This window comes from Rissa tridactyla, chromosome 7 (genome assembly GCF_028500815.1).
Source record: "Rissa tridactyla isolate bRisTri1 chromosome 7, bRisTri1.patW.cur.20221130, whole genome shotgun sequence".
Lineage (NCBI taxonomy): Eukaryota > Metazoa > Chordata > Aves > Charadriiformes > Laridae > Rissa > Rissa tridactyla.
Genome location: NC_071472.1, coordinates 48,422,444 through 48,438,647, shown reverse-complemented (window position 1 = coordinate 48,438,647; position 16,204 = coordinate 48,422,444). Strand labels below are relative to the sequence as shown.

At 38.1% G+C, this 16,204-nt stretch overlaps 1 protein-coding gene across 6 annotated transcripts in view; it reads left to right on the top strand.

Moving 5' to 3' along the window:
- Positions 1–16,204, top strand: part of NLK (nemo like kinase) — a 67,343-nt gene that overhangs the window by 2,231 nt on the left and 48,908 nt on the right. The gene's annotated exons all lie outside the window — the stretch shown is intronic.

The following is a 16,204-nucleotide window of genomic DNA, read 5'->3' as shown; positions in this document are numbered from 1 at the left end:
GTATATTTTGTGACCACTGTAATACACTGTGTGTAATTATTGCCCTTCAGGATCGCTGAAGCAAAACCAGCATGATTTTTGATTTATTTTTTTTTTTTTAGTAAACAGTTGTCAGTTTACCGTATTCTGAAATGTTCATTAGAAACATGAAAGATGCCTCGGTGGTGTTTTTGAGAGCAGGCGTGTTGCAGCACACTTCCTGTACCACAAAGTTTGAAGCGTGCAACCGTGTCGTCTCCGCACACGACTTTCCCCAGCATTCAGTCGAGAAGACTTTCTGTGGTGCTTGAGGAGTTTTGCTGTAGGTACTGTCCGTATTTCATTTTTTCTGAGAGAAGCATTGCGTGCCGGGGGCTGCAGCCTGAACCAGCACACACAGGCAACGTGCTTTGCAGGACAGGCCTCAGAAAAGCAAGACATGTTATTCCTTCATCCCAGCCCGTAAAGTTGGTCGCTCATAACCAGACCGGTGTTTGTAATAAAATCACGTTTTCTAAGAAGGCTGAACAAGCTGCACAAACTGAGGCGTGGGTTAATCTTATAGTTGATCTTGTGTCCCTTAATTCAGAAGGCCTAGGGAGTTAATTTAAATGCTAAGTTTTCGAGGTTGGAGGGGTGCTGTTGTACAGTTAGTACTGCTGTGTTCTTGCTGTGGTACAGTATAAAAAAGTTGATATAAAAGAATGAAAACTGACAAGAAATCTGCTGTAAAAAATTATCCAAAGATTATTTCCATCTGTTCATGTATTTTTTTTTTTTGATAAAGTGTGGAGTTTAACTTAATTGTTCCAGAATTGCTTAAATTTAGATTGTTATGTAAGATCAGACCTTGTTATCGTTCCTTCAAGCATTTTGTTTACCTGTATATATTTCCTAGGTCTTTATTTTCTGAGTTTTGTTTGCCAAAAAATAAGGTGGAAAGAGAGATCTGCTTTCATAATATTCAGTAGAATAAAAGGTCATGCTTGCATATTTAAATATAATAACATAAAAAACGCTGAGGGGAAAAACAGAAGTGGAGAAAGCAGCAGGGTCTGCCCTTGGCTGACATCAGGTAGAGCGGTGCCAAAAGCGTCCAGCCCCTGACCCAGAACTGCCTTCACGCAAGAGGAATGGCCACTGGTGGGACGGGCCTCGCAAAGTTGTAACCACAGCTCTTACTTCAAGATAACAACATCTTAAAAAAAAAAAAAAAAAAAAGAAAAAGAAAAAGAGGGAGGGTTTTAAATAAAATAAAAGCAGAAGTGTGGAGGTCAGATCTCCTTTGGTAAAGCTGCGAGGCTGCATGGACCGAGAGTGCAATTGGTTGACATTAGTTCCTCTTTGCTCACATGTATTTGAGTTCAGTGGTCACTGTTAGGCTTTTGGCATTTCATGTTTACTCCTGCAGGTGATTGCAGACTGAATTTAGGAGGACACTTGTAAGCAATAATTAAACTGAATTTTAGCTTTCATTCAAAAGGTGAAAGAATGCCTGTGTAATTTAATTTTAGCCATGTGAGGTAATGCAACTGAACATAAACGTTGAGTTGGATATTTATAGTTTAAGTTGACTTAGACAGGATAAAGGTATACTTTGGTACAAGTGTAACAGAATTTTCAGTAACGTAAGGCCTAAGCTAATTTTGAATAAGGATTCTGTTGCTTATCTGTTTCTCTTTCTGAGCATGTGTCGGCACTAATAAATAACTGAAAGTTGGTATCTGTACTTCTGAGGGAAATGGATATTATTCTGCAGACAGTTTGAGTATTTGAAGAAGTTGTCTTTCATCTCACCACTCAGATGTGTCATTGCATTGTCTAGAAAGATACAACTTATCCTGCAGTTAAGTTTAGCTCGTCAAAGAAGTAATCAGTAGAGTGTGGTATTGAGTTTCCCGTTAGCTTACTGAGAGAGATTTTGACTTGGCAGTTGAATTAGCATTTGTCATTAGCTCATTTGTCTGGTACTTTATGATGTTTTAGGGTAGCTAATGTGCTGCTGGAGTTTTTCGCTCGTGAAGAGCCAAAGCATCGTGCTTCAGCATTTTCAGTATTAACTCGTGCAGGCTTGTGTTGCTGCCACTCATGTTCATACACACAAACTGTATCCTCGCTTTTCTAGTCACCATTGCGTTTTAAATCAACTGTCCTTGGCACATCGTCTCTTTTGAATACAAGTCAGTTTTAAAGTGAAATTAACCCAGACTGGCAAAGTCAGAGAGAATCTCTTGAACAATCGGCATTAAGTTGCTATATTTATCATTGTGCTTTAACGTAAAGATGTGCATACTAATGCAATAGCAAAGCTCGGTGTTTCTGGACTGTGACAAAAGCGGGGCGGGAAGTTGCTGAAGCAGGAAAAGATGTGTAGGGACCTTCCCCAGGTTCTGCGGATTTGCTTAACTGCGCTCGAGTTTGGCAAATTGCCACGAACCAAGTTGCGTACCTAATTTGCTGAAAACAGAGCAATTTGCTCTCGAGTATTCACTGTTAACACATTCTTAAAGCGTTGGGAAAAAAATATATCTGGATTTTAGTTTCAGCGACAAACTCTGTTTCTGCCCCGTGCTTCAAATTGTCTGATTTTTGGAAGTCTTGTGTCTGTTCTCAGAATAAGGAGCTGTCCTTTGCAGAAGTGCTCCCTGTTGCTCTGGGGAGACATGCTACTGCCATCTGGTGGGATTCTAAAAATTAATAATAACAATAATGATGATAAAAAAATATCCTTTGAACCTGCTTATAGGTTTCGAAGTGAGGGATAAAGCCTTAATACTTCTGCAAGAGGCGTTTGTGCTGTTTTCACGCAGGATTCCTAGGCCAGTGAAGAGGAACTGCAACTTCTGTGGAGGGAGACAGGGAATAATTACTTTTGTTGCTGGTTCAAGCTGTTAACACCGCTGCTGAAATTTTATGAAAATGTCTTGTTAGTTGAGATATATCCACTCCCGTGAGATAAGAAACCATGGCTCTGTAAGGTGTGTGGGGATTGTGTTTGTCTTCTATGTAGCTCCGATTTTGAAAAGTTATTGTCATTCATCAAAGATTGTGAAATCAAGCAATCTGTTTTATTATTGTCAAAACTATGTTAAAAGGCATCTCTGGGGGAAATCTGTTACAAATGACAATAGAAAAAAGCATATGATTTTTTTTTTTTTAAAAGAAGCCCTGATTTACACAATTTTTAACTGTAGCATAGTTTTTAATGTATTTGCTTCTAATCCTTTTTATTCAGAAAGTCAAAGAGCAGTATAGCGTTCCAAATAGTTTGGCTGTTGTTGTTGAGATAGGACATTATGTACAGACTGCCATAACTTTTAAAGGCAGAAATTGTTTAGCCTAAACCTACTGCTCATTCCTGGCCTTCAAAGGCCTGAAATCACTAAAGTCATTGCTAAACCAAAATCGCAAGAATATTGCATACAACTGATTGTTGCCTGGACCCTAGAACTATTTTAAGAGGGTTTTATCACCATACTGATACTAAGCACAGCAGTAGGAAAGATGTTTCCAGGATAAACCGATAATCTCCTAACTGTTACTTTAACGGAACCTGAGCAAGTATGCAGCATAGATAATACGTTTTGGACAAAATTGCTAGAATGTATATTAGGGGAGAAAAAAAAAAAAGCTGTTACAGCTTCAAAAAAGTATGAATAACTGCAGGATAAGTTCCCCTCCTGATATCTGATATTGCTGTGAACCAGGATGATGTTTTGCATAGTTAATGCAAATAATAATGCAAAAGTCCAGTCTGGTAAGCATGAAAAGTTTAGAAAAAGATGAATTATGAAAATTTGTTTTATGAAACCTTTTACGGCTTTCAGTGTGAGGGACTTTTTTCTAAGCTAAAGTTGTTTGGATCACGATCTTTTTCCAGTCCCTCAAAACTCACCTGTTAGTGGAAGACAGTACTTGAACATTAGGAAAATGTCCTGTGTTAGTTAGCATTTAGATGGACAATTGTTTGCTTTGCTTTAAATGATTTCATCTGACATCTTGTATTAGTCTAAAATGACTTTTTTGTGATTGATCAAAAAGACACAAAAGGACTCTAAAGTTTATCCTGGTGCTCTTGTTGTGAATGAGACCGAGTGTAAATGGAGAACTGTGAGCAGGGAGTGCTATCTCTGGTGGGTGGAACAGAATATCCACCAGAATTGGATAAAGAGGCTCTGGAAGGCATAATCCACGCCAATAATGTTATCTGGAGAGAAGATCCGTACGAAACATTCAAACTAAGCAAATCCAAGACAAATCCAAAGAGCCTTTTAAAATAGTGATATTCCAGCTGGCTAACATGCAACAACAGTACTAATCAAGAATATAACTCATGTTTTTTTCTTAAGAGTGGAAAAAATTTACTATGTGATGTGTTGGGTTTTGGTATAGTGAAATTTGCTTTTAGTAATGGGTAACAGAAGAGTTTAAAATTAATAAATAAAATGGTCAGAAATAGTTTAAAAAAAATCCTTCCAGGATATTTGGAGAACTTGGCTGGCTGTGTTGACTGTTGTGTTTCACACTGCTGACGATTGTCACTCATCTAGGTAAATATGAAGCTTTTCCATTCAAATGATGCATCTGCTTTGACTGCATAGACTGTAACAGAAAAATGTGAGCAGAAGTTTCCAGTTAGAAAAGATTACTGCTGCTTAGTTCTTTCTAGTTCCAGTATGCAAACACTTTCTGATAGAAGCTGTGCAATGAATGTCGTTAAAATTGCCTGACTTCTTAAGGATGCCATTTCTTAAATAATGTCACCTCCTGCTGTCCGGCTGGGCAGAGTCTCTGTGCTTCCAGTAGCTGGCTTACACGGGCTTTGGGTCCCCGGCGGAACCGCTCTGGATACGAGCACTGCACCGAACGCTGGCTTTTTTGGTTTTCCACATTGTGTGTCATACTTCATTGGGTTTCTCCCTCTGGGGCGGCTGATGCAGATATGCAGGGATTTCCGAAGAATGGGACCGAGTCGGTTTTAGCTACTTATTTCTTGGAGGAAACCATGAGGATGCCTAAGGCAAGAGAGACAATACTGGCAATGGGCACATTACGGAGCAGAGTGTGTATTGTGTTTCACACTTACCATCACAATTTAAGGATCTGCAGGTGATTATCTTTAATAGCTATGTAGTATTTTTTAAAGGATTGCTTTGTCTAAATTGGATTCTGACTCTATTTGTGAAGAAATATAGTAGAACAATGACTTTATTCAGTTTTTTTTATGTATGGGAAATTTCACAGAGCTTGTATGTTTAAGCTGAGGTGGGTTTTTTCAAATTTCATGAAAAGAAAAATTCTGTTAACGTTTAAATGACTGTTCCCCAAATGTGCTGAATTAAATGAAATGGATATAATAGCTCCTTGCATTCAGACTAGACGTTGGGAATTAGGTGAAATTCTATCTAAGTAATATCCTAGATTGTTCATTATTGTCTTGTAAGATGATGCAAGAAGGAAGGAATGTGGATAACTTTTTTTTTTTTCCCCCAAAGTTGGTCGAGGACCATTTTGGATAAATTAGTTCACTGTAAATTATGCCGAGGTCAGCATTTCGCAGGTCACTTGAAATGCATGTTGTTTTGCAGCACCTGCAAATCATGATGTTGTTTGTATCCACATACAACTGTGTGCTGATAATACAGTTAGATCATGGTAGCATTCGGTATTTTCTCTTTCCTCTGAATTCTGCAAATGTTACAGCACAACAGCTTGTGACTGGATCTACAATCTAATATTGATTTTTCAGAAGACATATTACTGATGTTCTTTTCCCCTCTCTCCCCCACATACTCTTCCCCCCTTTTTTTAAGAGCGTGTTTAAATTGTTGATTTCACTAATCCAAAAACACAAACTCCTTTAGTGTTTATAAATGGGGGAATGTGTAAGTGTTTGTACCAATTGTATACGATCAAATAGAATAGTAAATAAAGGCAAGTAACTAGTGTGTGTGTTGTATGAGGCTGCTTGATGTCGCCAGGCTGCTTGATTTCTTGGGGGAACAATGGGATTGAGAGTGAAAATAGCTTTGGGCAGGTAAAGTAGAAGGAAGCCTTTGGGATATGTTTGAAGTGGTTTTTGATGACTTGTAATGGTTGTATCTGGGTCTCATGTATCTTTAATCCTCTGGAAAGTTCTGCCTTCTGGTCTGGAATATGTAACATTCAGCTTTTCATATGAGAAAAGTTGGCTCAAAGTTGTAGAGAGCTTACTAAAACTGAATTTGTGTTTATTTAAATGAAGAATAATTAGTTAATATAATTTGTGGATTTTTTTAATATGCCATTTTAAAAAACATTACCAAGAACTGTAATTTAAGTGTTAGAAAATAAGAGAATTGAGAAGCTGGCTTAGGCTGCAAAACTGAGCATAGATGAACGAGCTTTATGGCGGAGGGAGGTGTTTGGGGGGATAATACTGTATTTTAGGTTAAACTATTTGTGTAGGCTCCTGTATGTAAGTACGTTCTGTTCTGTATTTGAAGGATAGCTTTTGAAGTCCTGTCTGTCTGACTTGTTTGTAGGTAAATACTGAACAGTAGCTTTACTACTTGATTTTGTGTACAAAGGAGATCTAGCTCTATGGAAGCTTTGGTCACTTAAGCACAGCATGCCTTTGGTTTCTGAATCAGAAAAGTTGCAGTGGAACATTCGAGTCTTCTTTTTACACAGAATGTGAAAAATTTTCCCCCCTCAATTTTTGAAGGGTTGAAATGGCAGATAGAGAACGCTACAATCCTCTTGCACGGTCCGGGGATAATTTAGTTGGGTTCAGTGTACAGCTGGGTTGCAACATTTACTCAGTTTATATCTGTATTCTGCTTGGCCTAAGGTTCTCCATGCTGACTATGTGGTGGCCACCCCTATCACCCTGCCCCTGTTCACAATTGCTTGGTTAACACTTGTATTCTCATACAGTACGTGGTCTGCGGTCTGCTGAAGCAATGTTAATTACTTGCTAGTAGCAAGAATATGTTATGGGAGTGTTCTAACTGGTCCAAACAGAATTTCAACTGAGACAAAGAATAAATTACTTTTGTTGGTTATACCTTTGCTGTGTTTAGATTTCTGTTAGTCTCATTTCTGTGCTTATTTCCTAGCTCTGAAGCTTCCCTGAGAGTAGAACTGGCTACTTTGTTGAATTCATTGGAAAATGAAAGTCCTTGGAACAGAGAATAAGATGATACAGGGGCAATTTAGATTTTAAAATCCTTCTGGAATATGAGAAGTAATGTAAAAAGCAGGATCTGTACTCAGAACAGGTTCTAGGGTTTACTGAAAACCCATTTATTTCTGGTCAAAAGAATTCAATAAAAAGAAACTTGGCTCAGTTACTGCAATTTCCTCTGTAACCTTTAGAATCTAAGAGTAAGCACTTGATTAAAGATTAAGTTATAAATATTATTATGAGAGTAATCTATCTGAAAATGTTTGGATTTTGTTTCTGAAATTCAAGTATGCAGTATGCTTGCTACTTACTTATTAGCTAATGTTCATTTTAAATTTCTGTAATAGATTATTTAATGGCTGTGATCAATAACTATGTTCTCTATTGCTTAGTACCAGGTATTTACAATGATATAATCACTTTCTATAAACAAAATACAGCTAGTTTCCTAGCTTGGATTTTTGCCAGTTTGAGTCCTAAATTACCCGTAAAGGTAGGAAATTCTTAAAGTAATAAATAATGGTTTTAGGTAATGCAGCTTTAGCGTTGATGACACTAGTAAACAGACTCATTAGCACTGGGGTAAACGTCGAGTTTGGAGTTAAACAGATCTCCTACCATATTCCAGTTATGGAAATAGCAGGGTGGGAGCAGACACGTGTGGAGTGAAGAGTGGGAGCTTCTAGGAGAGACTTGGGATGAGGATGGGTTAGCTGGCAATGCGGGATGGAGGAGATGGGAGAATCCCTGCTGCGTGTGCCGGATCCCCTTGGCTGGGGCCAGAACTGTGTCCTGCATCTGGCACTGATGGCGTTTCTTGAAGACGACAGCTATCTTGTCGGGGTTGGAATAGCGCAGATTGGTTTTCAAACACAGGAAGAAGCTTTATAGCTCTCGAAGTTGTCTAACGTGGATGAGTTCAGCTGTTCTACAGACAGTGAAGTGCAGCCAGAGTGGACAAAGCCCCCGTGTTATAATTTGAAAATACATCACATAGGAAATACTGGAAGTTTTGCTTTATTGTGAGTCAAACTAACTATTACATCCAATTTTGTAAAAGTAGACCCCTGAGTGAGGTAGTAGATGCCTAAATGAAAGTGGCTTATGGTAGGCAGTACAAATATGTACTTAAAGGATAAAGGCTTATGTGGTTAATGCATTTATTTATTGATAATAGTATTCAACCGTAATAAGCAGTAACAAGGAGAAAGTGAATGCAAGTGGTAGTGGATGGGATGGGTAGTGAATGGGGTGGTAGCTAAAAGTGGTACAAACCATACAGGCGTATGGTTTGTAAATCTCTCTAAATACAGCGAGGTTATAAAAATGAATGCTGCTGTTGTAGCAGTAAGCCATGCTTTAAAAAAAATAACATAGGTAACATGATTTCTTTATTGTTTTTCTTCCCCTGCTGTGTTCTGACTGTCCTTTTCATCATTTCCACCCCTTTTTCTTATTTTCCAGTATTGTCTGTGGTACTTTGTGTGAAGTGCAGCTTATCAACAGCATATTTGAATGAAGACAGTGGTGTTTAGGTATGAGGGCTAAATTGTAGAAAATAAATACTCTGTGGGAATCACTAGAGCTCCGTCCATAGTGCATTGTAAGAGTGACCCGGAAAAGAGCAAATTCATCTGCTCTACGGAAACATTTGGCATTTCTTAGTGTGTCATATATGCCATATGAATGGGCTAGAGACTGGCCTCTGGATGTAAAACATGTGCAAGTACTTGTGATTCAAGTGTGTAGATGCCAGAACTGAGTATCTTCTAGGGAAATCCCCAACTCGCCTATGGTCAGAAATGCCCTAACTCGGCCAAAGTGTAATGCAGTAAAATTGTTAAGGTACTAATACTTTTAATATTTGATTATATATTGTAAAGTACACCGAAAGCTTTGATCAATGAATTTGTCAGCACATTTTTCTAGGTTTCAGAGTTCAGAAATTTTGCTACAAAATTACTACTGGGAGTTTCAGTAATCATGGAAAAAATGCCATTTGAGTCCAGCTGGACTCAGGCGCGTAAGGAGTTGAGTGTGTACAACTCGATGTTGGAGTACCCGGGTGGGTACGGCTTCCCCAGGAGGGAAGCGGAGGCTGGACAAACTGCATTTTGGGTGGATACAGCCGTCTGCCAAAGCGCGTTCTATTCAGCACACCAACATGCCAGAGCGATCGGGACTGCATTTTAATATTTAAAGCTGTATCTTCTTTTGTTATGTGAGAGTGATGGAGAAATGAAGGTAGACTTATATAAGCCTTGATATTAAATAACTTCCATGGCTACGTCTGACTTTGGAACGCGGCCATGTACGGTGTTTGAAAGTGCTTAGTAAGAATTTGAGCTTTAATCATGAGGCCTGTAGCAGAATCAGTGTGTCCTGGTAGTATCATTCTTTAATTTCCTGATGTGGTATTTTTCTATAAAGGCTTGGAAGCATATCCGTGTGAGTGGAATTTTTATGCTGTTTATGATGTTGGATATAACACCAGAATGGTTATAGCAGGATCATTTTGTAGAATATGTACTTTGATAAATTATCTTCTGTTATTTCTTTATTTTTTTTTTTTTAGAACATGGTATGATGGTATTTATGTGTAATATGAAAAAAATAAATTAGAGCTTTCTGTTCAAGAACTCTTGCAGGGCATTTTGTGGAAAAGTAAAATATACTGGGAAACGTAGGAATCTTTGGACTCTAGCGGAGGATTTTTTCCCCCCATTCTCTTTCATATGCAAATACATTTTAATAGGTGCAAAAAAAAATTGCTCACCAGAGAAACTGTTGATTTAGTTTCCTTGTCATTTTGCAATTGTGCTATTCCAAATTTTAATCCTAAATCTATTCCTGGTTTCATGGCAATATTTTTCTTCATTATTCTGGCACCACCAGGCGGTGCTCTTATAGTTTCCTCATTTTGTAAGCTAAATGTAGTGTTAGAATAGAGACTGCTTAAAGGCAGCAATAAAGCTGAGGATGGTATTGAACCGATGGTTGAGTAGTCTGGCTTTGATCTACATTATTATTTTTTTTCTGAAAAGCTACGGACTTTCCCTTCTCTCTTGCAAGTGTGCACAGGGGTTTTAATTTCATAATAATGCATTTTATTGTTTTATTTGATATAAATTCTTGTAACTATTGAAGAATGTTTGTCTATCAATAGCAAAACTTATTCCAGAAAGGCAGTAGCAATTTTCAAAAAGGAGCAATCTTCATGTGAAGTAATTGCTGAGGTCTGTGCTAGCACTTGTTGAGGTCTGCGAGTGCGACTGGAAAGCCAGCCTGGTTGTAGGTTGGAGAGGAGAGAGTCTAGCGTGGGGTTTGGGTCAGTGGACTTGGTTTCACTGGAAACCATTTTATTTTTCTTTTAACCGTTTTTCTTCCTAATTAATAGGTTAATGTTTATTACAGGAAATACAGGAAAAGTTATATCCCAGTCCATTTTGAGCCCTTTTCGTTTCTGTATGGCACGTCTCTCTGGAGTGGAAGCCCACGGTGCTGATTTCTGGATAGAAGTGTACGTCTTTCTGTCTTTTAACAGCACCTTTTTTGGTTCCTCCTGCCTTTGTTTTTAAAGGCCCTTGACAACCGATATGAAACTATTTGAAAGCTTTAAATGAGAGCTTTTTCCCCCAGAGATTACGCAGTAAGCAGAACAAAAGCATTGTTAAAAAGGCTCTTCTCATATAGCAATATAACTTTTCTTTGGATGTTTCTGTAAATTCTTGTTGTCTCGTTTCCTTCAGATCTCTTATTTGGAGGGAGAATATCTTGCAGGTAAGCTTTATGAAGAAGGAAGAGAATGTAACAGTTATTCCTAGACTGCTTGCAATCCATCTTTCATAATTTTGTCATTTCCTAGGCTAGCGTTTTTAGCTAAAATAAAGAAGAGAATTTTCTGAATCTCTTAGTGCTTTCTGGCTCTCCTGTGTTCTCCCCAAGGGCTGTTGGAATCCTATAGACCAGACCTCCTTGATGTTGATTTGTAGCTTGTGGGTATGTTGATGAAGCAAAATTATTCCTTTTGTTATTGTTCTGACTGAAGGGACATGGATCAAATAGGTCATGGAAAGACCTGATACTCACAAAATTAATATGCGTAATGTAACACTGCAGAAGGTTACAAACACAGACTGTATAGAGTCCTTAGTGTCCAAGTGTTACCGCATCTGGCCTGAGCTGTGGCTAACAGTTTGGAAAGGTGCATCTGCTCTTAGCTCTTAGCTCTTCATGTGCATTTAAAAAATAATAATAAAGACAGTCAAAACAATACAAGAAAAATTGAGATGCCGTTTTTTTGTTTTTTAACAAAAGTGAGGAGTCTTCCACTCAATTAACATTTTTCAAGTCACGATTCCTGTTTCTATTGCAAGGAGGGATCCAGAACAAACATGAACAGGTGCAGGCTGAAAGTGACATCTTGGAAAATGGAAGATCTGCCAATAGTTTTACTAAGGGCGCATGTCCCCTAAGCCATCATTCTGGAAGCTGAGCTTGTTAACACGATGTACAGTTGAAGGGCAATGGAGTTTAATGGTTTATGTTTTCTTGTAGTTCAATACATGTAGATGAAAAAAAACCAAAAATAAAACCAAAGGAGAGTTGTATCAAGAAAAATACCACCCAGCTCTTAAAATGAAATAAACAGATGCTAGCATCTACCTTGTTTTTATGTCTAAGTTCAAACTGTTGGGGAGAGAAGCTCCCACATAATAATTGCTGGTGATTTAAATAGGGAGAACTCTGTTTTTCCTCATCCCTTGTTCCTTTCACTCTTTTGAACTGACCAAATAAATTCTCTGTTACAGTCCGTGGCATTTTCAGATTTTTTTATATGCCTCATCCTTGCTGGCAGGCATATCTGATGTGAAGGACTCAGTTTTAATTTAGGAGCTGTGTTAGGTTAAGGGTGCAGTTTCACAGCCACGTTGGTGGCAGCCCATCCGCTGTCCCTGCACTGGCATTCGTGTGACAGGGGCCTGAATTGGTAGTAGTTCTGCTGAGTGCTGCTTCACAACTGAGTATCAGATGATGAACTGGAACAAGATAATGTGAAATTAAGACTGGCTAGAATTCTTTTCAGGTTTAAATCTTAAACCCATTAAAAGTTGCCATTTATGCTCTGGTAGAGCAAGATGTTTGTCTGCTCTTGTATAGATCAGACGGCTCCCGGAGAGGGAGAGTCTCAGAGCGTGTTCTGTGAAATGACTCTGTGTCATCATGGCTAAGAAAGAACCAGCACTGATCCTGCATGCCCTCAGGCTTTACGCATGACTATTCTAACAGCGAATATCATAAAGCAATATGGATGGGCAAAATAAATCAATTTTACCATAGGTCACCTGATTTAATTCAACCAAATAAGAGTTCTACCTAACAGCTCAACTAAAAGTAGTTTTTAATTATGAAGTGGAAAGTACCTTTTATTTGTTTTTTAAGTTATTATAGATAACTCAAGGTATCAAAGTGCTTTTCTGAGTGTATTTGCTCATTGATTGTATTTGAAAAGTGAGGATTAAGGTCTTCCACTGTGCTTTTTTATGGCGAGGCGTTGACATACTTACCCAAGCCCATAATCTGACTTGCAGCTTTCCTTTTGCCCCTGCTGAAGGAGAAATGCATTTCTGTTCTTTAGGTTTGGATTGTTTATTGTTTTCTGAAGCAGTTGAAGAAAAGTAGGTGAATGTTGACAGAATCGGGACCAGCTTGACCTACTTGTGGCTTTTTCTCTGATCTCTGTCTTGGGCATGTTGCCTTATCGTTTTTATGCTCCTGTTTACTCATCTAAAGCCTCATCTCGAACATTAAGAACTGACAGGTGCTCGGTAATTTGAATATTAAATGTATATATCATCACTCCCACAGTTGTTCCCAAAAAGATTTTGTCACCTATCATATGACCCAGTAAAGGGGCTCCTTTTGTAATAATTTTTTTTCATACTGAACTACTGTTTAACTTTGGGTTTAAGGTGTTGCAGAGCCATTAATTTCATTCCCCTTTGAAGTTCTGCGTTTTCTTCCAAGAGTCTCTATTTTACTTTAGAATGTCCCGAGACTGGAATTACACCCATGGTAGTGATTTATGTTATCACAAGGTCTTTGGCTGACTCAGAATAGAGAAACATATATTAGGGTTTTCGCGTCAGTTCGTAGAGATCATTTAAAACTAAATATAGCTTTGAAACTCATAGGTTAGAGAAGAGCCCTCCAGGTCTGACTTTGGTCTTATTTTGGATAAAGTTGTGAAACCAAAAGAGCTGCTGTGTAGGATGTAAATTAGTTTGGTTTATAACAATTCAGGTTGGTTTTGGGGAGGTGAAGATCTTTCCTTGAAGATCCTGTAATATTTTAAACAGTTATCTAAGATTACATATTGTGGGTAAGTTTTAAAAAGGGAAAAAAGGCCAAGCATCACTGCAGTGTGTGGTCTCCTCCATCGCCTGCTTCTGGTACCCGTTTCCTTGGGCACTGGCCCCATGAGATTAACAGGGTTGGTTGGGTTTTTTGTTCTGCTGACAAGCCTTGCAGACATTTACTGATATAAAAAAAATACAACTTTTCAACAGCGTCTAGGTGTTCCATCCTGCCAGCATCAGCACTTGGAGAGGAACAGGGGACGAGGCCTTTCAATAAACCTTTGAACTTTGCTACTCTGTCTTATGACACCTTTTGTAACTTAAGCCAGTGACTTTAATTGCTGGACAGTAAGCATTTCACACCTTCAGGCCCTGATCAAATGTATTAAATGAAGACGTAAAGCTAATGCAATAAATATTATGGAAGGATGAGATTAAAGGAGGAAGACAGTTCTGAGTGACCTCTCCTTTATTTGTGAGTGCCAGTAGAAGAGATGTGTGGCGTGTTCTATTTAGCAATAGAAGGCACACTGCACATCAGCTGACAGAGCTGCAGTAACATAGCTTCATTTTATACCTGACGTACGTTTGTATTTTAATCTCTGAGGGCTCGGTGTGGTTGATGACATCACTGATTAATATTTCAGTTATTGATCGTTATAATGAAAGTATTACTCAATTCTACTTCAGTCTGAAAATATTGTCCTGGAAAAGGAAACAAAACTAAAGTCAGCAATAGAGACCAGCAAAAATTAGTCGTCAGCGTTTTTACATTGATCATTTATTTTCTTCCTGTATTATTATGCAATTGTTAAACATTCAGATAGACTTGCTATGGAAAAACTTCTCAGTTCTGAAGCTAGAGTTCATTTTCCTGGCTTTAACAAATCATCTGAAGAGCTATGCTTTGGTTCAGATACGCATTAGATATAATACTGGCGTAATGATGCTGTCCTGTCTTGCAAAAAACCCTAATTATTTGTTTGAGTGATGGTCATATACTTTATCACAGCTGGAAAGGGGGTCACATTAAGTCTTGGGAAGTGTTACAGAGGGAGAAGGTTATGGTTAAAGGACTTGAACTTTGACAAGAGCAATGCTGACTGCCAAATGCTCAATACCGAGCAGTTACTTAAAAAAAAATATAAAATAGATAAGGACTTGCTTCTACCTGAAAAGTTAGATTTTGCAAATTTTACAGTATTTCAGTCATTTAAGTAGTAAGCCAAATGATCTCTCATAGAATTATCAACAGGATGAGAAATTGCACTAGTTACACATTCTGCCTGTTGCAGACATGAAAGAATTGTAAAGCGTCTTGTATCACTCTCAGCAGGCTGTTAATTCAAAGGTACTATTTACCTGTCTATTTTAGTCTGTCACTCTAATATCTTAATATTTCTGAAATTGCCTTTTGAGCCTAATGAAAAGGAGTGGTTATGGCTCCAGTGTAATTGAGACTGTCAAGGAAATAGGTGGAATTTTTGCAGCACTGTGAGACTTGATGGTATGTGACAGAGGATCATTCACTTCACTGGTCCATGGTAATGGGAGACTGATGTCTCTCTAAACTCCCTCTTAATAAATACAAGCCTGATTTATTTTTTTTTCCTTCTTTGCAAGGTCGTGGCTCTTTCTTAAATCTTCATTAACAGATCCTAAAATAAAAAGCACTTCTTTCATGTTCCAAAAATATCCCATAGCCCTAAAGCATCTTCTAGACTTGTACAGGTTATGACTTTATTTCATACTTGTGTTTTGACATGTCCCTTCTGTTCCTACAGTAATTCAAAGAAGGAATGACTGTGCAGTGTTGATCACATAGGAATCTGTACACACGAAAAAAAAATAGTAGCAGTTTACAATAATCTACATGGGTAAAATGTAGAGAGGGAGGATCAGAAAAACTGATGTCCAGTTGCCTTGGGTACAACAAGGAAGCTGCTGTGAATGTAGTTGGGCTCTTTACCACTATTGTCAAAATATGCAAAGGATTATCTTCAGTTTGAGTTGCCATTATGAGAAAAAGCATTATTGTCTCTGAAAGAGGTAGCACTGAAAGAACTTCTGTCAGATGTGCTGTTTGTTTTGTTTCTCAGCTCTTAGTTTTGGTTTATTCGGTAGAGGAGGAATTGAGCCCTCTCTGCTGAGTGTCTGCTTTGGCCATTGTTAAATGTTGGTGTTGGAATTACAGTACCTTATAAGCTTAATGTATATTTTAAGTAATATTGTAAAGTTCTGTGATTCTGATATCCGCTCCCATGGAAGACAGATAAATAACAATACTGTTGTTTAAAATGATTTCTGGTAAAGGGGATGGAAGAGAGAGCGGCAACTAAGAAGTACTCTAAGTTGCAATACTGTATTCTGTATAATTGTAATAAGTATTTGTATTATAATAAGGAATGGGTAGGATATGAGTTGAAACTTGAAAGGTCCGTAAATAAGATTTACCTCTTCCAGCTAAAGACCTTGATGAATGTTCATAGATTTGTCATTACTGCAGAATTTGGGGAGATTAATATAAATAGAGGTATTTCATAAAATTAAAAGTGAGCCTCGTACAACAAATGTATCAAAGTCCTGGGGCTTAATACTTAACCAACAGATACAACTGTTTCCCTTGGTGGTAGCAGAGAAGACTGGTGTGTAAGTGCTTTGGAGTGAGGGACTGTGTTTCAAATATTTGTTGCAGACT